This window comes from Petromyzon marinus, chromosome 1 (assembly GCF_048934315.1).
Source record: "Petromyzon marinus isolate PM22_M1 ecotype Great Lakes invasive population chromosome 1, UKy_Petmar_22M1.pri1.0, whole genome shotgun sequence".
In the NCBI taxonomy this organism is placed as follows: domain Eukaryota; kingdom Metazoa; phylum Chordata; class Hyperoartia; order Petromyzontiformes; family Petromyzontidae; genus Petromyzon; species Petromyzon marinus.
In genome coordinates, this window is record NC_133667.1 from 23,219,105 (window position 1) to 23,244,812 (window position 25,708).

The 25,708-nt window shown below is 45.0% G+C and overlaps 1 protein-coding gene across 9 annotated transcripts in view; it reads right to left on the bottom strand.

Moving 5' to 3' along the window:
* Nucleotides 1–25,708, bottom strand: part of LOC116937147 (talin-2-like) — a 246,255-nt gene that overhangs the window by 168,451 nt on the left and 52,096 nt on the right. For 8 of the 9 annotated variants that reach the window (XM_032944800.2, XM_032944373.2, XM_032944900.2 and 5 more), the window contains exon 2: nt 1,450–1,525. The exons of the other annotated variant lie outside the window; for it this stretch is intronic. The gene's annotated coding sequence lies outside the window, so the exon portion shown is untranslated. The remainder of the gene's footprint in view (nt 1–1,449; nt 1,526–25,708) is intronic. 9 annotated transcript variants of the gene reach the window in all.

The window sequence follows — 25,708 nt, forward strand, 5'->3', positions numbered from 1 at the left end:
GAGGACCCTTTGCCAAACATCAACTGGTGCAAATTTAAACTTCAATGAGCCTACACTTTTTTCACGACTGGAAAATTGCACGCTTTACTCAAACGTGTCTAATGGAAGAAGAAGAAGAAAAAAAAATTCCACCAAAGAGCGGCACCTGGCGTTCTCCTCCTGCACGGTGGAAGCGTGTCACCGCTGACGTTGATTTTGGCGTTCATGGGATCTCACAAATTACGTGAACGTGCGCGCAGGAACGTGCGCACACGTGCAAGCGCCCCGGGGAACGGCGCCTGCCACGCGTCGCAAGCGCAAGCCGCACATAGCAGCACCATGCCCCATGATGATCTCTTTCTGGCTACTTTTCTCACTTAACTCTGTTTTGGGGCACAAAAGTGTAAGCACCTGAACACTGAATTTGGAAACCTGAAAGAAATCGCCTCCCCTCAGCACTTTCATACACCCCCAGCCCAACCACCAACCCCCAGTCAATCATGGCAAAAGACACCCAGGGAAACGTTTGCTATATTTCATTATTAAGGTGTAAAGCCAGTAATGGGTCAAGGTCTTTCCATTTATTGTTTAATAAACAGGGGAGGGACAGTACTTCTGGCCGTTTAGTTCACTTTTTAAATAAGTCAGCGTCTCCCTGCCCAAACAATGTTAGAGTGGCACTCATTTCGATTCAAGAGCCGCATGGCTCACAGGGCTATACCTAATAAATGAACTGAACTGAAATCTCCACAAAAGGCCCCTTGAACTGCTGGTGGAAATTCTACATTGCCATGACGGAGGCACAGTTTGCACCAGAGGACGGCCACTGCTGTAACATTCTACAGAGCGTTACTCATTGTAACAAACAAAAGGAAATATAGGTCGAGTTGACTCCCCTGACTGGCAATTTCCAAATTGTGAATCAACATTTTGCACTGCAGCAGCACCGGAGCAGATCTGTACGAGACAAAATATCGATATTACATCGCTAAGACTGACATTGCAATGTGACCAAAATATTATTAATCTCATGAAGCCATTCACTTACTGTAAGTGAAAAAAACAAAGTGTCCCAATGATCATACGAGTATGTGATGATACTCATGTGTTTTGGTGAGACAGAGCCGATGTGGAATTCTAAACCCCTACGACTGGATCCAATCGATCCATAGGACCACGAGATGTGTATAGTGTCGTGGTTAAAGCGCTGCGCGATGAATCCGGGGGATCTTTGTCTTAAACATATATACCACGGAAATGTTGAAAGACGTAAGATGTCACGCAAACTTTCGCCTGAGCACTCTGTCGCAGTGAGAATGCTCACTGCTAATGTCTGTATGTATGTTGAACTTCTTTCGCACCATACATAGCCAACCGTGCTAATCGGAGGTGCGGTTGAAGGACAACAAACTAAACATAAAAATCAGTTTTAAAGAAATGACCTCCTAGGAGTTCTTGCAAATGGCTCACCTGTACGATTCCTCCTGTGCTGAGGTTTTCTTCAAGGCCACGTGCTCATAAGGTCACAGCTCACAACATCCGCTTCCTGCCAAATACAAAATGCCCCACACTTTAGCAAGTGGTGGAGCTTGTGTGTTTTTACTCTCTCTTTGCACGCGTTTCCTTGAATGGTACACACACACACACACATCCTGACTGCAGGATTGACGGGGCAGGCTCCAGTTCAGTGCAATTGTACTGCGAACCGTGATCTGGTTAAGAGGAACTCCGTCTACACAATGGAACCTGCAAATCAAACATCGCCATACATTTAGAACATGCCGGTTTTTGAAAAAGAAAGAGAGGTCAAATCGCTTTGCGGAATGGATGAGCCAATGGTGCAGTGTTAATCGCATGTTCTGAACCAGTGGTGGAAATGCCACATTCCTAATGCAGGGGAAAGCCTCCCAATTTGATAACCACTGCTGACATCCAGAAAAGTAGAAGTCATTTTATCAGACCTGTGATGAGCACGGTTGGCATTTTATTGTTCGAAAGAAGTTCAACATACGTATACACATTGACTGCGTGCTGCAGACAGTTTATGTGCTGAACCAGACAGTGACTGGGAATTAAACCACAACCATCCGATTGAGAGTCAAACCCCCCCCCACACCACAGGCGATTGCTACAACCACATGCCATGCCAACAGGAAAGCTCCTCGTAAACAGGTGCCATTTCGATTCAAAGCTTTCGTGACTGCAGGAATTCATATTCTTGGTTCTTTCGGTAAAGTCACGTAGAAGGGAAACAATAAAATAATAAAATATAAAACAATAAAATTATCACGACGTTTCGACTGCAACACAAGCAATCATCATCAGGTGTGAAAACCACAGCAAGAAAAATTGAAAAAAGTGGCGGTTTTTTTAACGTAAAAAACGCCACTTTTTTCAATTGTACATTTCTTTCACACCATTTGTAGCCAACCGTGCCAATCGGAGGTGCGAATTTATCTCTGGTCAGATTATTTTCAATTGTACATTGCATGTATACATATTGCCATATCTATAATAGGTAAAGGTATACGGGCGACCCTGAAATGCCCTGTTCAAGCCACTGGTGGCAAAATAGCCTCTACTAGAGGGAGCTCTAGACATCACCTACAGATGTGTCCTTCCCCCGCACCTTCGATTAGCGTGGTTGACTACGTACGGTGCGAGAGAAGCTTAACATACATACATATATGATATTTTGCCCTACTCTTCCACGCTGGCCAGGCATCGTGGAAGAGGTGAAAGTACCCACACTTTATCCAACCACAAGAAACTCACAGATTCAATCATTGTGGTGTTCCCATTTGTGCTGCTGGGTATACAGAGGAGGGAGATTTAAGAAACGTTCCCATTGTTTAAACTCTCGCGGGGTTTAACTGATAACCTCTGGTTTGCAAAACCCGCGTGATCACCATCACACCACGGCAGCATCCCATGTTTATTATTCCACAGTAGTTGTCGCTAATTAAATTAATTAAAAGAGGTTTCGGATATCACTCACTACTGACATTAGCAATGGCTGGGATTCACAATCAGATTTCTGGGGTCATAGTTCAGCGTGCTAACCACAGTGTCTATAAACAATTCATTCGTATACACTGCAAGCGTAATATCCCATCTAATAGACATGATCTATTACGCCATCAATAAGGATTAGCTTGAAGTAGCTGGATGGATAATACCATGATGGAGTACTGTACAAGTTCTTGGGTTCAAATCCGAGTGTCCGCCACCCACGATGAAACTGGCTTCTAAAGTGTTGACGTATTTCTTGGTCTAGGCCCAACAACTAAGTGACTGTAAAAAAAAACCCAATGTGGCCAATTTGGTAATGAGGCATACTCTACCTCTGATCACTGGCTTCCATCATTGGCAGCAGGGTCAGCTATAAGATCGCCTGCCACCGCGCCTCTACACTCCGTCATCCACCTAATCCGTCTTCGCTGCCGTCACCCGGCATGACAGCCTACGGTGGAACTCTCCCGCAGCAGCGCGACTCACAACCTCCTCCTCTCTAAACCAAGGACCACGACCATCACTGCCAGGCGTCGTTTCTCCATGCCTGCCCCCCGCCAGGCCCCCACCATCTGGAACGCCATCTCGACGCACATTGGCGGCATTCAATCAACACCAACTTTTAAGGGAACATTCAAGGCCCCACCTCTCATGCCTCGCATCCGAGCGACTCTGAGCTTTGCTCCGCTCCTCAGTCACAGTCATTCATGTCCGTAAGATACCGTGTGCGTTATATATGTAATTCTTCTTATTATTATTACTACAATAAAATGTATCTTGATTGCCAAGGGACTCTGAAAAACATAAAGATGCATCCCCGAAAGGGGCCTATTGCACCTGGTGGGGCCTGCAGAAGATATCATCTTCTGGAAGCTATTCTCCAACACAAGGTGGTGGTCGTTGCAAGAGTTCCAAATGCTAATTTGATGGTGTCTTGACATCGCGTGCTCCTCTCGTATGCTCCTCTCGTGAAGGAGCATAAATCATCACATGAACTCCGGTCATCCTCGCAGCGGTTTTTGGCTGCTGGCCATCGAACAAAGACAGTCACCGTATCGTGCGCTTTCAGATGCGCTTCTGCGGTCGTGTGGAATGCTCTTCCTTCTGATATTAGAAGGCGACTGGAGATATGCACTTTTAAATCTAGATTGAAAACGTAAATTCTTTGTAAGTGCTTGTGTTTAGTTTGTTGTCCTTCCCCTGAACCTCCGATTTAGCACGGTTGGATACGTACGGTGCCAAAGAAGTTCAACATAATACATACACATGAAGGGCATACAGTAATTGGAATGTAAAATATGGGAAAAAAATTCGACCGTTTTGGTCCAATCTTAGAAGCTAAACAGGGCTGAGCTGGGATGGTGCTTGGATGGGCGACCACCATGTGCACAAGACCAGTGTAGTACGAGTAGGCGTTAGAGGGCAGTGCAGAAAAAACGACTGTCGTTCTGCACTCCCTTCACATTGACCAGCGTGGTGAAGTACGGTCAAATGTCCCACATAGCCTGCAATGTGTGGGGAGGCCCTCAAACATCCGTGGATTGACAGAAAACAGGCTGTACATGTCGACATGTACATGTAGGGTTACAATAACGACATTTTACATCTCACGTTTTGAGCCAAATGTGCTTCCTCATTACATAACCTGCTACTTCCAGCAAGCTCAATACTGGCAGGTAACGTACGTTTCCTCACGTCACTCACACACCACCATCAACATGCAAAGTGGTAGGAAAAGTGCCCTCACCTAGAGCAAAGGATTACCCTGCCCTAAGCCGCTTATGCATCTCGGTGAGGCACACATGAAGCAAAGCATCCTCCTCCCTTCAGTGAGAACATTAATACAGTATCATAGTCTGACTATTCCATTCTTGCATGCAGCAATATATTCAGGAGCTAGATGCCAATGTTAGACGCCTGTTAGCCATGAGAGGGCTTCAACAGAGAGCTCGTGTAGTTTTGCTATACCTCCTCCATTAAAGCAGCGCAGACTACGGTGGTTTACTAAATGAACCATCATTTTGTTTTCATGGCCACAGTCGCACTCTGGCTTGTCTTTCATTTTCCATTCATGAAGGAGACGTGCGCATTGGCCCGCTGGTGCTCTGAAGCAGTTGATGGTTGCATTGTTGTCTTCAAGGAATGTAAAATCCAGGAGGGGGAAATGTTTGGGGTCTTGAATGCGGTGTTCATTCTGGACTTCCATGTTGTAAAGTTTGACCGATACCGTCTAACAAATGAGCAGAGTTTGTTCTAATATATTGTCAAATGCACATAAAGTAAAAGTGTTTCACTCATCACACAAGTGCCAGCCGGTGCTCATCTCCGCTGGCGGTCCTAAGACAGACAGTTATGGAAGTTCCACATTCCCATGGCAGGAACCGGCCTTTCCTTTGGACAACCGCAACAAGTGGTGCTTGATTATCATTCGCAGGGTTATGGATGGGGCTGAATTGACCCCGAGCCAGGCTTTGCTCTCACAACTATTCGGATTGTAAGTGGAGCACTTTCACCAGCGACGCTCAATCAGATGACGACATCTTTAAATATTGGGCATTGTAATAACCGTGTTTATGACAACCATCCTTATCGGACGTCGCTTTCTACACATACCTCAAATCACTCCTCTCAGCACTATCATGTAATCACAGGTGTGAGGCTGTCATTTCTATTATTGGGAGGAACCCATGAAGGAGGGCTTTCTCTTATCCACCGCCACAGGTAGAACAACGCGGCTCTATGCTGTATCCACCTCACAGCATGGGGAATGTTCCTTGGGAAAACGTGGCTGTTAACAGTGGTCGCACTTTGGACAGACTAGCACCCACCAGGGAATGTGGAATTTCCACTGCCGACTCAATGACTGCGAACGGAGACGAGTGTGGTGAGGAAACTTGGTCGAGCTTGTTTGACCTCTTGCACGAGATGGCTGTTTGTTACACTCGTGGAAGCTACATTTGCACCTCTAATGAGTCCTTTTTTTGAGTTGAGTACATGCCGAACAAGGAACATTACTTTGCCGCAGCGGTTTGACGATGAGTTTCAGTTGTAAATCATTTTCATTTGTTACGGATGCACTGGTTGCTCTGTGTACTGAGCTCCAGGTCTTCCCTTCAGTTGCAGGCAACTAAGCTCGCTAATTTAAAGATGTAAATTAATTTGCAGCTGGCAGGCTATATTTAACAACGATGTACCATGATTCCCTACAGCTCCATTACATCCACAGGTGCCTAAATAACTAAAAATAATTATTATTTTTACTATGAGCAAGCAATTAAAAAAAAACATCTACCAGACATTGAAACAAGGGGCTGCCTTCAACAACTGCTAGTGGTCATGGTTCCGTTGAGAGGGCACTTTAATTCCGTATCTGCCTTTAAATTCACTGTCTCACATTTCCCTTAAAGCAGGTGCTGCTCTCAGAGTGTCAAGCGAACTCGTACATCCGCAAGGGCGAGGAGGGGCCCCCTTGCCAGCAGCGGTGATGCATGGTGGCCGGGAGCTTCCTTCAAAGCCATACGACGTCTTTGAAGGCGTCCAGCCAGCAGACCTCCTGTGCCTTGTAAGAACGTGCACCGCTAACATCTTCCCGTGTCCTAAATTCATTAAAACGCCACCGAGGCTCTGATTTTTTTTCCGAGAGGCCAATGTTGTACTTGAAATGCCCTCAAGCTAATCCTCGCAGCAGCATAGGGTCCATATTTTCATTACCTTGTGAGCCGATTCTTAAAACTTATACGTAGAACTTCTTAATGAGCCGATTTCATCAAAGGAAGCATTTTAAAACTATTACGCATGTACAGAACAGCGCAAATACATTTTATGTATGTATAAAAATCCCCCCTTAAATAAAGTATTACATGGCTGAGGAGAGCGTATCTTGTAAGGAACTGATTAAAAAAAGACGCCATTCTGATATAAATATTTTACAGTGTTGACAGTTCATTAATGTTGCAAGAAATGCTAACCCACAGAACAGTGTATCTGATTGTTCATAACCGACTGTGACAGACGGATTTCATTTTTCAACATTTCCTCAGAAGAAGCAACGTGGTTTTTTTTGTCTCTGAAGCAGTCACAAAAATGTTTAACACGTAGGCTTTCACGACCAATATCATCCATGATAGAACGAAACAGGGGGACTTCTCTACAAATCTGGCTGTCGCCTGATGAAGCTAGTTGTAATTACTGACGAAACGTTGTACTCAGATTGTAAATGTTGTGGCTTGGCTCTCCAACACACCGGTGTGCTGTACTCGTGACGAATTGGCCACGTTCTGTTGACGGTACAACCCTTACTAGTTGGCTGTATCGGGTGGTGGCGGGTTTTAACGACACATTTATATATTTACGCGCTCTAACCCAAAAAACCTCTATTATGGACAAAAATGTCACGGGCAAAATATCGAATGTTCAAGCATGTGGCCTTGGTAGGCCAAAGCAGAGTTACATTTCGATTTAAAGCTTTCGTGACTGCAGGGATTCATATTCTCGGTTCTTTCGGTAAAGTCACGTAGAAGGGAAATAATAAAATAAAAATAAAACATATTATTTCCCTTCTACGTGACTTTACCAAAAGAACCAAGAATACAAAGCAGAGTTGTATCCGACATCGTAAATTAACCAATGTGGTATTTTGCTATATTCCTGTATAACAGCTTGGTAGTGTTGCAGAATGCTGGAAAACAATGCACTATGAAGAAGGGCCATTGCCCATAACGTCACCTGCTAACATATTTCCTTTTGAGGCAGCGCTATTGACGAACGTGTGAAGTTGTTTTTCGCGTGCGTTTGTACATCACTGCCAATGCAGTATCACCACGAATATTGCCACTGGCGCAACTAACTCAGCGCATTGTTTTAAATAAGCAAAAAATGCCTGGCATCCGCTCTGCAAGTGGTTTAGTGCTCAGTGCTCCACCACGCCTGCAGAGAACAACAGGTGATGGCTTGGCAGTGGCGTGAGCTGTAGAAGCCTGCCCATCAATTGGGCCTCATCGTTGCTAAAAAATACGACTGTGGTTGATTGTCAAATTCTTAAGTGTAAATAGGTTGTATTATCGATTAGTATTTTTTCATGAGCAGAATAAATAAATTAAACTAGCACACCGCAAATTACCTCTAAAAAGGGAGCAACACCTCTCACAAGAGAGATCATGTGACGACTTTGACTTTAGTTTTGAAGGAGCCGAGAGGCACATGTTGGCTGTAGCATTCAACTTACGTAAGGGAGGTTACATGTTAAAAACCTGGTCATTGGTTGAGTCACCCTATTATGCCTAAAGGGTCATTAAAATAAGTACCACATTAACAACTGCCATCCTTGGGATAGACTGACACCTGTCATGGGAAAGACGAATGTCCATCACTGGCTCAGGGCCACTACAGGAGATGAATGCTAACACATTGCTCGTTGGAGCAAGAAGACATTTTGGCTTCAGGCGTCACTTGTAGTTTGGAAGCGCTCCGAATTAGCGACTTACGTGACCAAAGTGGCACTTCGCTGCCCATCACGAACAAGAAACATTTACTTTAGACAGGCACACGATATTTAAAATATAGCAACAGCAAAGACAACAATAATTTACCCCCCCCCCCCCCCCCAACAAAAAGCCTCTGATGGATCGGAGTTTAAAATTTCTTAAACATCTACGTTATGACAACCGCAGACGGGGATGTAATTTTAACATTCATTGTGGCATCTATGGAGAGGCTGCCATGCCCCCCCCCCGCCCCCCTCAGCACCCTCCTCCATTAGAGCCACAACTCAAAATAGTGCAGCAGTGGGTCTATTTGTAGCTTCACACGGTAAGGCGATGGATGGCGAGTGGCCAATTCCAAGCCCGGGACAAAGGGCAGCTTCATAGCACTTGCAGAGCTAGCAAATAAAGAGTATCCGTATGAGGGACCTGTGCAGAATGATAATGAAAAATGAGAAACTCTCAGACACGAGGGTGGACAAAAATGCGAATAACATGACAACAATATTCATAGCCACATGATACTTTTCCACGGGGACATATATGTCTACGACAGGATGGCCACACTCACTAGCTCGGGGTGTTTTTCCTGTTACTCTTGTTATTGTAATTCCCAATAGGTTTCCGTAGATTGGATGCATCGGGTCTCAGCATTTCCAATGAATCATGAGAACTCGAAGCTTATCTAAGTTTGTCTTGGACGATTCATGATGGGGCTTTGCGCAAAAATATTTTTGGGGGAGGGATTTTTGAATTGTTAAATATACATTTAAAAAAGCCAATACTTGTACTCCTTCAAAGGGTGTGGTGGCCTTGTGCTCACATCCGCGAGCAGCCCTATGAAAAATCTGGAAACTCCACATTCCTACGGCAGAGACTAGCCACTGCACAAAAACAATCACTTTGACTTCCGATGAATTGGCACCCATCCCATAGAGATGATCCCATAGAGATGACTCAAAGTAATCGCCAACCTGTGATTGTTACCAATGTGTCCAGACTGTGTGAGCTCCCCATCGCAGTTGAAAAAAAACAATTGTGAGTTTTTACCTAACTGTTGTTTCTCCATTTTTTTGTAAAGTGCTTTAGTTGCGGAAATGCAAAGGTCTACATCATTAGACCTCCTTTGCCAGTAGCAAAATGTAATAATAGAGTTTTTCCCCTTTTTTCTGGCAAGAAAACTGAAACCTTTTTACAAGGATTCATGTCTGCATTAACCACAATACCTGCAGTCAAAATGCAAACAAAAAACATACTATGATAATATATGCATTGTCCTTGAAACTGATTGGTCCACACCAAGGGATGGCTTATTTTGAGCCTCGACCCAATTGGTGCTCGACCAGATGACGCCAAAAGGCGTACAGCTCAAAGACAATGCACTATCCAAGTAATGAGGGCTCGGGGTGAGCATCTACATCATTAGACCTCCTTTGCCATAGGGAAAAACCCTAGTATTACATTTTGGTACTGGCAAAGGAGGTCTAATGATGTAGATGCTCACCTCGAGCCCTCATTACTTTGATAGTGCATTGTCTTTGAGCTGTACACCTTTTGGCGTGATCTGGTCGAGACCAATTGGGTCGAGGCACAAAAGAAAGCCGTCCCTTGGTGTGGACCAATCAGTTTCAAGGACAATGCATATATTATCATAGTAGGTTTTTTGTTTGCATTTTGACTACAGGTATCGTGGTTAATGCAGACATGAATCCTTGTAAAAAGGTTTCAGTTTTGTTGCCAGAAAAAAGGGGAAAAACCCTATTATCATATGTAAAGGTCTAGTTATTAAATAAATAAGCACTACCCTGTGCTGGTGATGTAATTTTCTTGGAAGTGCAACTAAAGGTTGTTCATGTCATTTGGTGCCAAATTTAAAATAGACGACCTTGGAGTTAAGAAGCCCTATTGGGACATATATACACAAAGACAAAGGTCCCCCGTATAGCCTTAACAGACTGTAGGAGCAAGTGCTGTTCGAGATCACCTATGAAGGCCAGCACGGCACATGAGGGGTGGTCACCACCATGTCCGGCCGTCTTTGTCTCCCGAGTGGTGATGTTTACACACCACACCAGGTATTTGTTTGAGGCTGAGTCGACCGAGGGAAGGAGGCCCAGGACCGGTTAAGATAATCATCACTGGTGTTGGTGGTGAACGGGAATTTAACTCAGTTCACCAGGTTTGGAGCGCAGCGCGCTGCTATACTAGCAATATTTACACACACACACATACACGCGCACATGTGTAAAATATAACTAGACTAATGTTGGACATATACCGCGATGGGGCACACCGAAAAGCATACTCAATTAAAAATCCACAGCTTCTAATGAAGCAATTATGTGACAATTTTAAAAATATATATTTCACGTGCGTAAAAAAGACACTTTTTGATCATCACCACATCAGCCTCCCTACTAAATGTGTAGCGTTACAGGGCAGGCCCAGGGGGGAGAGTGCAGTTACCCCGTACGATTCCTTACGCCCGCCTGTGGCACCGTTCAAAATGGAAGCCCATCGCCGCTTCATCCCTCACTGCATTTTTACTGAATATTTTATACATTGTGCATGGGATTATTTATTCAATATCTTGCTTATGCATGGCTATGCTGCGACTTAAACTTTTTCTCCATGCCTCAGGCATTGACATTGTATCCTTAGAATTTCCTAATAGTGCCTTGGATGGTTTCTGTGATCCCTGGGTGTTAATAATTGAAGGGCAAAGACAATTAGGGATATCAGTCTAATTCTTGGAGCCTTAGTTAACCCTAAGAATCCCATTGGTGCCTTGTAACAGTCCTATTGGTTCCTATATTTAAAATAAAAAGCAGGCACTACTTGTGCGTTCAGATATTCGTCCATGCCTTTCAAGGCAACGCTGCCAAGCAACGGTACCCGACTGTGTCATCTGGTAAACACAATGGCTAAATAACGTGGTAATAAAGATTGTTGGACAAGTCTTAAAGGGGATGAGATTACTACAGGTAAGATCCCAGTGATAATGTCTAATGGCTAAAATTTCAGTGTGTTACTTAGACCGTCGCTCAGCAAGCGTCCGTAGATGAATGCGTGTGATAAAGTTCACCCGTTAAACACGAGCAAACGAGTCTAACACGTAGGCTTTCGCGACCAATATTATCCATAATAAAAGTTTTTTGGGTTAGATCGCGTAAATACATATTTATTTAATTTGCACAAATATAACTTTTTTCAATATATATTTCAGCGATCTAACCAAAAAAAACCCTAACCCCAAAACCTCTTATGGACTTGAAAACGAGTCCAACAAAATAGGGACCAGAACTGGGTGGGTTTGCTGAAACAAACGTGCGATTCTCTTCTGCGCTGTGACAGCTGAAAGGTAAATGCCTCGGGGCATCGTCGGCCTGGTGATAGGCAGGCTCAGTCGGATATCGCCTGGCACCACTTCAAAAGCGACCTCTCGAGTGTCCCCGGCAATGCGGACACGAGCAGGCCGAGACGCCGAGAGTCGGCCGACGTGGGTAATCGGCACACTTGAGCACGTGCAAGACAAGTAGCTCGTGGACATGCTAACAGCGGGCACAACACCTCCCACTTAGCTTCCCATGTCGGTGGACACTGAAGCGTGCTTCTGCTGCAAGCCAGCCGCTCTCCACATCACATTGCGCATTTGCACGCGAGCAGCTGGCCCCCGACAGCCCCCTTCAAAATCATTCACATTACACAATACTCGATGAGAAAATGTGTAAACTTCCAAATTACTCTCATGGGATTTGGCACGATAAACAGTCAAACATATACAGGTGGCAGGGTGACTCTGTGGTCGGAGCAATGAGCTGTAAATGCCGAGAGCCTAGGTTCAAATCTGGGTAGCAAAATGTGATTGAACCAGATTTGCAAGTGTAGTGAGTTGATGGTCTCACCATGGTAGAATGTCGTTAAATAGAATTTGTATCCTTTTTCAATCGATGTGGAAAAATTTAAGCTCTTGAGAATTATTAATTTGACCACCGTGCGACAAGCAATGCGCTGTGTAGGGAATGTCGGCAGGTGCAGTACCACCTAGTGTGAATGCAAGAGGTCATTGAAGGGAGGTCAGAGGCCGTTTTTTTGTTCGATATATCTTTCTGTGGGCCATTCTCTGCGAGAATTCAAATGGATAATATGTCTCGTAACATGATACGGTTAACACAATTGGAATAAAAGTAGGAGCGAAAAAAAAAACCCAAGTGTCTCTCCTTAAGAGAACACTGGGATATGCTCCTCTCCATTGGCAGGCCTGACAAGGTAGAACAATGTAATATACCTTTGGCAGGAAGCAGCCTCTTTGTTAACATTAATGCGTGTGCCAAAGAGTGGTAATTACGTCTTTTTTTATTCCAGGGAGTAAGATGACTGGCTGAGGCGACCTCCAACAGGGATGTGAAGCTCTAGGGCACGTTGTAGAAATACATGTTGAACTTCTTTTGCACCGTACGTAGCCAACCGTGCTAGGTTCAGACAGCACTTTCACTGATGCTATCTGGGTCACTTACTTAGGGCGTCATACACCACCCCACCACTCCCCACAAATACACGGAGACAAAGATCCCCCAATAGCCCTAATAGTGTTTTCTGGAAAGTGCTCTTAGCTAGCACCTATGAAGGCCGGCACGGCACACGAGGGGGTGGGTGGCCAGCAACCACGCCCGACCGCATTTGTCCCCCCAGTGGCGATGTTTACACACCGCACCAGGTACTCATTTGAGGCTGAGTCGACCTAGGGGAGGCCCAGGACTAATTCAGATAATCGTCACTGTTGGGTTGTGAATTGACCTCGGGTCGGCGGGTTTGTAGCATAGCATCCTAACCACTGCGCCATCGCTCTCCACACAAACACAAAAGACAAAGACTCCCGTCTAACCTGAAAAGACTGCTAGGGCAAGTGCTGTTAGCGAGCACACAAACACACACACACGCACGCACATGTCACAGTTCGGTGAGTCAGGCTATCCCTGGCTAGCATCAAATGTGACCCTTTGGTCTGCAAGGGCTCCTCAACATTCCATAGATGGCCTGGAAGCAGCGAGTGGGCCCCAGCAGCTGTGAGCGTGGGGCGGCACATCACGACGTGGCAAGTCATCTCATAGCCATGGGAAGCCAGCAATAGTCACTGCCGCTCACGGCCTAATGCCTCTAACCCTGCACTGACCGTGGGGGGGGGGGGGCAAAACATCCACGCGTCACCGTTAAAGGAGTACGTGTAAAAATACGTGAGATCGGCTGTTCCAACAGAATGCGATCATTACTCATTTCCGTTCAATTCACAATTGACACCCGAAATATTTTAAGAAGCCATTTAGGCAAAAGTATTCCTTATCTTGCGCTAAAATAAGCATGAGGCGGCACTCATCTCCAACATTAGCCCTGTGTCACATCGTCGGGGGTGGTGTGCATGAGGATGCACAGCAAAACAAGAGCCACCCTTATGTGGATCTGTGAGAGAATGAGTTCAATGTGAACCTGTGACTTGCTTTAATATAAAACTAGGAGGGCACCTTAAATAGTGTGCTCTCTCAGCTTTCTTCGTGCGGCTCTGATACAGCAGTAAAACTGCCACATTACCATGGCAGAGGCCGAGCCATTCGATATAAAAGCTGCTGTGGAGATCCACGATGTGGTAGGTGTTGACCCTTACTGGGTTTTTGAACCTTTGGGGGAGTTGAGAGCTCTTTGCACAGCCGGCACCCAACTGGAACAAATAAATAAATAAATGCAGGCATTTCCATTCTGAAGGGTGCCATCATTTTTGGCCAAAGCCCCATTGCCAACCTGACACCAACTTCATTGCTGGGACAAAATGGAATTATAGCCTCATTTTATTATCCTAGTTATCTTCTTATATTAAGTACTTCCAACTTATTCTTCGATCAGTCTAAACACACTTTCTCTGTGTGAAACCAGTGAAGATTTTTTTTTAATGAAAGGGCCTCCTTGTTTGAGGATAACAATAACCAAACACTCTGCCCATGGATAGTGATTCTGGCCAGGAGCTGGCAGGCAAACAGCTGAGCCTTGCCACGACTGGAGAAGGCCCAGTGGAACGCAGAGCAAACCAAATATAGGATTTTATGTCTCTCACACATACACACACATGCTCACACACACACACCCATATACATCCCTATGGCGTCAGTGAAGCGTGGGGGGGGAATAAGAGGTGAGAAATTAACAAACAGTGGATGTTCCTAAAGTGTGACTGACCCCGTTCATGGAAATGTGAAATTTTCCACCACTGGCTTCTGGCTTACGTAGAGATGGGGGAACAATTTGATTGCCAGCACTCCAGAAACCGACCGCTGTAATTATTGTTTGAGATCTCATTCATCGTGGGCGTCGGGGGTGTTTCTTTCCAAACAATTCGGATCTGACCCCGGACGACTTCCAGCTTCCTTGGGTTCATGTTTTACAGGTGAAATTGCAAACACTATCTACAGCAATACACCTGTGTATTTTGGCCTAAACACACACTTGTAGATACTGTCTCCTTCCTAGTAATCCGTTACAAACACAAAAACAATGATCTGCCACAGAAGCATTATAGACCACGGAGGCAGATGCTTTCAGTGAGCACCTAGTAGGGATGGAACCGCAAATGAGGGGGTGATGTGGCTGGAACACACCGCATCAAGCACTCATTTATCTCTTAAGTCAAGCTACATACCTTGCGGCATTCACATCGCGTGCACAGCTCAGAATCAAACCCAGGTCGCGAGATTGTAGCATGGTGCGCTAGCCACCACACCATACATCACCACACCACACGCACACACATAAATATGCATCTTGCACGAATTAACATTTGGTGCCGAGTTACAAAAGAAAAACTATTTCACACATGCTTTGAGCCAGAAGCCAGACTTGGAAGGCCTGCCCTCGTTTGCTCCCAAAGCCAAAGTTGTGGAGACAGGCCAAGTCAGCACCTCATTCACACGCCGCCGTCTCAACGTCCATCCGCTACCACCCAGGGAGGATATCCCCAAAGCCGTTTAACACTCGCAGCCTCGACAACAGCCATGGGCACATGGCACACAGGTAAGGCCCACTGAGCTACATAGCTCTTTTTTTTTCAGAAGTGACCTGGCTATCATAAATGACAGCTCAATGATGTGGCTTATATCATGTGGAAATTTAGAGCAGCCAAATTTTCTAAACACACGTGTTTAAATGTGGAAGGATAAACCAGAGGGCCCAGAGAAAAAATCCACACGACCACAGGGAGAACATGCAAACTTGAAATATACAGGCGTCAGGGACGCTTGCACTGTGAGCCAAGCTGGCAGAAAAAACATGCGTTTCCTCGGCTTTGACACCGTTGCAAAAATCATAGTTTAATAGGCAGCATAACATATATACCACTCTTTTTACATAAAAGTTTCACTTGATTTCCTGCTAAGAGCACTGAAGCGGTGCTCACCTCCTATTTACAGCCCTCAGCCAGTGGTTGCAATTCCACGTTCTTATGGCAGAGGTCTACCCATAGGACAACCACTGTTGAATTCCCCACAAAGTGGTACTTATTTTTATCTATTTGGTGTATGAACATCTTAACACCTGTTTTATTGCCAGAAAGGGTAAAACGTATTCTTATTAAGTGGTACTTATCTATCTATCTATCCAACAGAGATGATGGGCCGAATCATCCCCAGCCAGGATTTGCACTCGCAACCTCATGATCGTGAGCCGCCACTCGCCCTACCGCTGAGCCACCTGGCTGAGACACCTGGCAACTCTTTAAAGACAAGCAAATATAAATAATCACCACAATTGCCATGAACACTGCCTTATAACAGAAAAAAATGAAGTCAGTTTACCTTATTGGGTAATGGCCCCTCTTTAGAGGAGACAGAAAGCATAAAGATTGGCTCAGATGATAGTTGGAGATCACATAATGCCATGTGGCTCTTCACAGGGTATAGTGTGTGTTGTCTTTCAGTGTTGAGTGAGCTGTACAGTACTTTAGAGTGTCGTTATGAATGTTTATCCGTTTGCATGAAGCACATTTTTAAGAAATTTACTTTCATGGCAATGTTTATCCAAATGTAGACAATTCTACAAGTTTCCATGAATTCCAAAGGGAGGGTTGACAAACGTTCCACTTTAAAAACAAGGTCCAATATAAGGTCAACACAATGGATGTGTACAGCCTGAAAGCCGCTACTGTACTTCGCAATGCATTCTAATTAATTACGCATTGTTTTAACGCGGTGACTCACACGGCCAGAACACGGCACAGTGGAGCAAGCAGGGATAACGATCATGGATCGCGGGTTCAAATGTTGGGAAGGGTCAACATGGCCCATTATCCCTCGGATTGCGGTAACGAGCACCACTTTGAAGGAAGCCCAACAGCAAATGTTATCAAGAGAGGATGATGCCCCCACCCCACACAACCCTCCCCCCCACCCCCAGTCTCCCCACAATATCCCGTCATGCTTAATTGACCGTGATACTTATTCGACCGTGATGCTTATTTTATCGTGATGCTTATTTGACCTTAATCTTATTTGACCGTGATGCCTATTTGACCATAATGCTTCTTTGACCTTAATCTTATTTGACCGTGATGCTTATTTGACCTTAATCTTATTTGACCGTGATGCTTATTTGACCGTGATGCTTATTTGACCGTGATGTTTGACCCTGATGCTTATTTGACCCTGATGCTTATTTGACCGTGATGCTTCTTTGCCCTTAATCTTATTTTACCGTAATGCTTATTTGACCGCAATGACCGTGATTTTTGTATTAAGCTGCAGTCATGTACAGTGAGGGAAAAAAGTATTTAATCCCCTGCTGATTTTGTACGTTTGCCCACTGACAAATAAATGATCAGTCTATAATTTTAATGGTAGGTTTATTTGAACAGTGAGAGACAGAATAACAACAAAATCCAGAAAAACGCATGTCAAAATGTTATAAATTGATTTGCATTTTAATGAGGGAAATAAGTATTTGACCCCTCTGCAAAACATGACTTAGTATTTGGTGGCAAAACCCTTGTTGGCAATCACAGAGGTCAGACGTTTCTTGTAGTTGGCCACCAGGTTTGCACACATCTCAGGAGGGATTTTGTCCCAATCCACTTTGCAGATCTTCTCCAAGTCATTAAGGTTTCGAGGCTGACGTTTGGCAACTCGAACCTTCAGCTCCCTCCATAGATTTTCTATGGGATTAAGGTCTGGAGACTGGCTAGGCCACTCCAGGACCTTAATGTGCTTCTTCTTGAGCCACTCCTTTGTTGCCTTGGCCATGTGTTTTGGGTCATTGTCATGCTGGAATACCCATCCAGGACCCAATTTCAATGCCCTGGCTGAGGGAAGGAGGTTCTCACCCAAGATTTGACGGTACATGGCCCCGTCCATCGTCCCTTTGATGCGGTGAAGTTGTCCTGTCCCCTTAGCAGAAAAACACCCCCAAAGCATGGTTGTCCTACAAACAGACTCACTGTATCGTGCATTCCATGTGCTCTATCGTGCACTGTCAACAATACAATCCAGTAGCGTAGCACTGTGGTTCAGATCACAAGGCGGAAGTGCGCAGGTTCCAATCTCACAGTCATGAGGCGCCAATGCTTTATTCAGAGTTGATCATATTTATACTTCTATACTATTTCCAAAGTTAACCATGGTTGTCCTACAAACAGACTAGGCCCCACCATAGGAATGTGTAAATCAAGGACTTGCTTTGGGCCAGTAATGGGGGGAGAAAACACTCCCCCCACACTTTTTGGAGCAGAGAGGCAATTTGATTTATCTTTTGAAGCAGAAGCAGTTAAACAAACAATTGTAACTAGTTTTTTGGCAAAACAAACTCACGAAATGAATGTTCATCCATCAGCATCTCAAGCAGCATTTCAAGGTGAGGTGGCGAGTTAAAAAGGAAACGTGCTAGTTTGGGCCAACAAGCCTCCGTCAGCACCACTGCACATGGACGTGTGCTCCTTTTTGTCACCGACCGAGTAACTCCCGAGTAATTGCAGCTCGTCGCTTGTGTCCGCTGCGTACGCAAACCCACATGTTCCTCACAGCTGCCACGCAGCAATGTGGCGCGCTCAATCACTCGGCACGAGCCTGCAGAGCGATGAAAGATCGGGCAGTGGTCGGTGAGGCAGAAGGAGCAAGCAAAAAAAAAGGGGGCTCCCCTCTTGACAGACCCCAAACGGCGGGACAAATACCAGAGTCACGATTCACGCGAGAGCACGCTTCAAGGCGAGGCGCTGGAAACCAACGGGGAGGGCATTTACGCAGAAAACCTCGTTCGGCCTTCAGAGATAAAGATGTTGTGATTTATGTCAACTGTGGGAAATCCATCTCGTGTGCCAGTTACAGGAATAACATGACAATGGAATGGACGTCCAGCTCTAGGAACGTCGTAGAACGAAAAATAATTGGTTGAAAAAAATATTTTGTAAAAAAAAATTCGTTGGGTGAAATCTACGGCGGCTTTTTTTAAGGAAAGCTGTCGATAATTTTTTAGAAGGGCACTTTTTACATGAGATAGACAAATACGATATTAATAATGCTGTGGTAACAGAGTGCGGGGAGTAATGGAGCAGTGGTTTGTTTAATTCCCGGCCACAATTAACATCGGTGGTGAGCGACATCTGAGCCGGTCTTGGGCACCTCTTCACCAGTATGGTCAAACAACCACCATGGTTAACATGGAGTAGGGAAGCCTTCATTCGTTTAAGAAATGGTTGACAAAAGAGTTGCAAATTATTTGACTCATAATTTGCTTTGGAAATTCGTATGTGGTAGATACACTGCATCAGCACACAAAACTGCCGTCACCCATGACCATTAAACTAAATGAATCACACAACACACAAAAATAACTCCACAATTAATGTCCCCCATGAAAACAAATATTCGTTCATGGGCGTTTGCCATCGAGAGGATTCGCTGCATTTTCCCGAGTCGAGAACGAAAGTGAATCTCGTAACTTTGTGGATTCTCAAGCGAGCAGCACAGCGACTTGCAGCTCATACGGTGCAGCAAAGCCAAGCTGTGCTCAAATCAGGCCAGTCACGACTCATTCATCTACAGCACCCATTAAGCTTCAGTTATCAACATGGGCCCATCAACCAACGTGCCGCTTCTATTTTAGCTCGCGCACGACACAGTAACGCAGCTCCACGGCATACTTTCTGCGTGCACCACTCATCTAAGAATACCCTCCACACTGTACCCACAGCTCAGACAAGATCTATAATTGTCACCTCTTTGGTCACGAGGAACTCCAGTCGCATGGCTGCAGTGACTTCTCTGCACCAATCTCTCCGCCACTTCCACGTCTAAGTATGACAGGACTGCATCACGTTGCATGACCTTGACACGGAATTGATAATTGTTAGCATCAACTAAGTGACCAGTGGGCAGCGGCGTGGAGGCTCGGAGAAATGACGTAACCCTACAAACAACCCAGTGTTCTTTTGTCGATACATCCCTAAATGGCATGTAACAATTCAACCCACACCCTTCTCCCCCGACACCCCTCCACCGCCCACCAAAAATTAGATTAATGGTCATGATTCGGTGTCACAATTACATTTTTTGCCTTATTTTGTACATCTCATTTGTATTTTCTTCCTTATTTATTGGTCTCGCTTTTCTGTCATTAGCCTAAAAGGTATATTACCGGATGATTCACCTAAATTGTATAAATGAAATTTCAGACGCACAATAAAAATGGATTTTAATCGTGACATTCCGAATTCCTACGGTGTGCATCACGAGCTCCGGAGCATGACAATTTCAGATCCTTCACTGCGGCACCAACCAGTGATTGTAACGGGCACGACAGAGTACCGCAGTGTAAATCCTCTGATCCTATTTCAAGTGTTCGTCGACGTCAATTGCTCCATTTATCCACACGGTAATACACAGATAAACATGGATAATGAGATGAAGTCTATAACGCTTCAGGGTGACTCCTCTTCTGTTAGCCATGGCAGATTCCCAGCCATGGCAAACATCGGTGACAATTGACATCTGTCCCTGGGCACTCCCCCCCCCCCTTTAGTCACCTGCATAGACCAGCTTGGTGAAGTATGGCCAAAAATATCCATAACCGACGCAACAGGGGAGGCATTGGCATAGCAGTTTATTGGCAAACGGCTGAAATCAAGTTCATTAATTATATTGATAATGTAACACATTATTTTTTAGTTGCTTAATTCATGAACGGAAAATAAGAACAAAAACAGTAAATGTATTCTAGGTTCTGCCATCTCATTTTTTTGCTTCCTATTTTTTCTGTCCAGATTTTACAGTTTTACCTCCATTATACAACTTAGAACACGGGTATTTAATGCACATTACATTTTCATGACTCTTAAATTATTTTCATCGCATTAATTGATTCAAGCATGGTGACAGTTTTCCGCAACCACCAAATTCACCACGGCACCACCTATACCCCTCCACAAAGAGGCTACCATAACATTGATCGTATCAGTTTTCTCTTGTTGACTTTTCCCATGGTGGGTAGGAGCCAAATCAGAAGCCAGATTCTCAATGAGCCACCCGTTATAGCAGCGAGACGCTCAAAAGAAGCGTGAGCCTGACAGACGGGGTGGCACGTGCGTGCGCCGTCCGTATTCCCGCGGGTCTCATGGAACCCACCGAGCACCCCGGACCCGCGCACGGTGGCCAAATGGGATCTCGATTGAACACGGCACATTGATCGTTTAATGGTGTGGGCCTGCAGGGCAACGTCCGATCTGACCGACCGACCGCGCTTGCGTGCACAAATCGGCCGCGTTAACGCTGCGCAGGCTCACCACGCTCGCGTCGAACACATCTCGGTGGAAATTGGTGTCTCATATGACTGATGGGTCAGCGCATTAAACCACGTTGAACTCCGCCCGGTTGGGGAGTAGTGGCGTAAAATATATATTTTTTATATATATAGGGGATTATGTTACATTAAATCCTGGTGTAATCATTAAAGAGATTGTGATTACAGTACTTTTAAAATGTATTCCTCCTGACAAGAAACAACAGCCTAAGCCTTGCCAAGCTTGGTTCAACGATCAAATTCAGATGCCGCACATTCATTCTAGTGGCGTCCGGTCTATACACAGCTGGAGATGGCCTGGAAATCAGTGTGCTCACCTTCCAAATTGTTTACCTCTTTCTACCTTAAACATTCCTTGTGGTGTCCTTCACATTCACATATGCTCAGATGGATATACCCAGGTTATTTAGTAATTGTTTCATTATATTTCGTCCTGTACCTATAACATTGGCATTGCTCCTGTGAGTCCTGCTTCATAAAATGTTAATTAAAATTAAATTCCTCAGAAATGTGCAATAATTAAGTAAGAACTGCCGGAAACTAAACAGATAACACTAACAACGTCCCCTACATAATGTTTCCCAGATACCCCTTGCATGAGATCTAACGAACCTCAGAGGGATTTCAACTGGTGAAAAAAACATTGAATTTTTTTGTGTTAAGATCCAATTCACGTGCAAGAGATCCCACACAATACAGAAGGCTGGTTTTGAAGTATACAAGAAGAATTAGCATATTTTGCACAAGTTGAGCTAAAGTAGAGGGCAATCTGCCATACAACGGGTTGTGTGTGGATGAGCACACAGAAAAAAACAGAGCCACCATTCTGTGGATTTCTGAGATAATTGGTTCCATGGGCTTAATACACACATCTATAATAGCCCAGATCTGTCCTTCTGTCATTCTGTGACTGTGATTAACGCCCCCGGATTGGTTGAAGTGCGTCACGTGACCGCGAGCAAGCAGCTAACCAGAGGTGCGCCCCTCCCAAACATGTACGCCCCCGGATTGGTTGAAGTGCATCATGTGACCGCGAGCTGCCCAATTCGTGTTGTGGTGCGCCCCGCACCTCGAAGGCCCGAGAAGCAGCAACTCATGGGCACAGCGCCGGAGACGCAGCCACGGAAAGCTGACGGTCGATCCACTCACTCACGGCTCGCTCACACACACGGCTCGCTCACACACACGGCTCGCTCACACACACGGCTCGCTCACACACACGGCTCACTCACACATGCACACACAATCGCATGCAGCTCAGAGGAGACGGGTGAGTGCCAGTGAGGAGACGGGTGAGTGAGAGTGAGGCAGAGCCGTGCTCCGTCCACTGCTGCCCTGAGGGACCCCCGTGCTCTCCACTGCTGGCTTAAGGGAGAGCCGTGGTCTGTCCATTGCTGCCCTGAGGGAGAACCATGCTCTGTCCATTACATTAGTACTCGAGTCTTTTTTGGTGCTTAAATCCACTGCTGGATGGAGGCCCACCGCACGCTGTGCGAGTGGATCGTAAGGATTTACTTGACCAGTCTGTTGGGGGCCGCCGCAGGCTGTGGTTGTTGGGGGACGCCTATCCCCCAACAACCTAGTTTTGATATAAAAAGGAGCATCTTCAATAATGTGCAGGTACTTGGACTGGTGGCGGTTCTAAGTCTGCCATAAAAAACTTCAACATTCCTATGACTGGGCCCAGTCTCTCCAAAGGACAGCCCCTGCTGACTTCCCATATAATAATACGGTACTCATTGTATGGCTTCATGAGGCATGATAGGCTGACAACCACAAAGTGGGACTTGGATTTTTTTGGCCAAGGATTTTTGAAGGGGGGGAGGGGGGCATTTAAATGTATGTTGACAGCATTTAAATTGTACTTTCAGTCACTACAATGTGTCCTTATGCTTTAATAAAACGGCTATGAATGGCATTTTTCCAGACAATCCCTGAAGATGGGATAAATTAAACAGTAAAAATCAATTAAGGCTAGGACAAAACAGGCATTAATTAGTCCTTTCTCTATAGCCCATGTGGGAATTCATGCCAATAGAAAAAAACAATAAAGTTCTCAAATATGAAAATGAGTTGAAAAAAATAAATTAAGAGACTGTTATCGAATGTTGAATAAATTTATGCGTAAGTTTGGCCATGCAATTATTTGCATGCCCAACGTCGCAACTCAAAATTAAAGACAACTTGTACAAAATGTTAACATCTATCTACAACACGTTGCATAATCACTCCACCTGCCAACACAATATAATTACCATCAGCAATGAAATGGGCGCAATTCCCTGGAAAATATTGTTCAAATGATGCAGCCTCGTGTTCCTATCATTAAATTATTTCAGGAATATCAACTGAATGCAACATTTGTGACACCAAATAATTTTTTGTTGTTCAACTTTAACGTACTTTTAAGAGCCCAGACATATTACATTTTAGAGATGCTTTTTACTGCATTTGCATTCGTGAAAAAGTGAAAAACTCACAGAACTGTCTTGTGGGCTGCATTCACTTGCTATGCAACCACTATTCTTTGTAATACCCTGCACCAACATTCAACGGCTCAAGTTGTATCTTCAAGCAGTGCACAGTGTATAACTGCGTTCTCTATAAAGGCGCATAAACAAATAAGGCTTTTTCCTGCAATGCAAACGGCACTGTCAATAAGGCGAAACAAAGTGTGGCCGTTTCTCCACGGAGCTAAAAATTAACCGGCTTAATTTAGCATAGATGTCGGTGGTAAATAAGGTGCATTCAGACACAGAATTCCATCTGTGAAGAAATACTGGGCAAATAAAGGCAAGTTGGGGAATAAAAAAAAAACCTAAGAATGCCATTCCATTTGGCTCAGCCATCCCAGCCAGGGGCGCGCAATAAAAGTCATTGATTTACGACTAAGTCTGCAATCCTCCTCATTCCGTGAAGGTCTGGGTCTCCCTCTCCATGTGCACCCTCAGCCATGCGCTGCTTAGCACTCGCTTTAAGTGCACCCCTTTTTAGGAGTGGCGACTACTCACGATTCACGAATATTGAATGCAATGGTGTGCGTGAAGGTCAAAGTGTGAATCTGAGTGGGGGGAGCGGTGGGGGGGGGAATCCGCCACCTGAGTCTCATTTGTCTCACTTATCAATGTCTTCAGAATTGTTTGTCAAAAGACAGTCACGGGTTATTTAGCACCTGCGGGCTGAAGCTGCTCAAGGGAACCAAGCAAGCTACACACCACTGTAAAGCACAAGTGTGGATATACAGTCCTCTGTCCATCCACTGCTGGACGAATGCCTGCCCAAGCTGAGTCGGTCGTGGAGGTTGATTGAAACGACTTCGCCATGCCGGTCAGTGCGGGTTGGTGATGGAGGGGAGGGAGCAGCCAAGACTGCTTCAGATATTACTCGCCACTGATGTTTGCCGTGGCCAAAATCGAACTCATCTCGCCAGAGTAATCGTGCAGCGTGCTAACAACAATGCGGCCAGTCCAATTAATTTAAATCGCAAACCAGACAGCCCAGTTGCCTGCCACAGAAGCAAAGGCCTGGAGTTCACGATGTCAGAACGTACAACTATGATTCCAAACAGCCAGTTAAACTATTTACAACTCAAAACCAATCATCATTTACACCACTGTCAAGTATTAATGACCTGCCTCTGCTGAGGATGGTACTCTTAAGGAACTCATTACATGTGAAAAGTCGTGTACTGCAGAGTACCCACAAGAAGACCATAATGCTATGCAATGTGGCACTAAGATGTACGCACAAGAAATGTGTTGGCATTAATCCCCGTTGATAGCCGTGGGCCAGCTACCTCTCCCCTTTTATTTTGCGCGACACATCTTCAACTGCTCACTGTCCTAGCAGCTTTGGCCTTCTGTCAATACCCTCAACCAACTTCTGCTCAATGAGAGGTCATCCGAAGTGCCAACTCCACGCCCATGTTCAAGTCCAGGCTCAAACCCTTCCTGTTCTTTGCCTGTGACGGACTGGCTCCCATCTATAATGAAATTCCAATCACATTATACAATACTTCTAAAATATAAATACCTCCATTTCATAGCCATGGTGCATATGCCCCCCCCCACCCAGCTCTTGAGATGTCGTTGCATTTAGACACTACGTAAATCCGAATTGTGTTTCATTATATTCCCATCTCGTCACAGAGCAACCAACGTTGACCCCTGAAAGCATTGTTCGTTTTAATCAACTTTCGAAAGATGATTGATTGAATCAACATCCATATGGGATTTTAACACAAAGCTGTCTGACCGCGAGTCGTGTTATTTTCACGGTGTTGCATTAATTTGAGTTGTTTATAAAACCTACAACATTACAACAAAGCCACGTGCCCAATTATCACAAGACAATTTATAGTGTTATCTCAGAGGCGGCTGCCACCCAGATTTGACCCACTGCGATTCAATTAACAG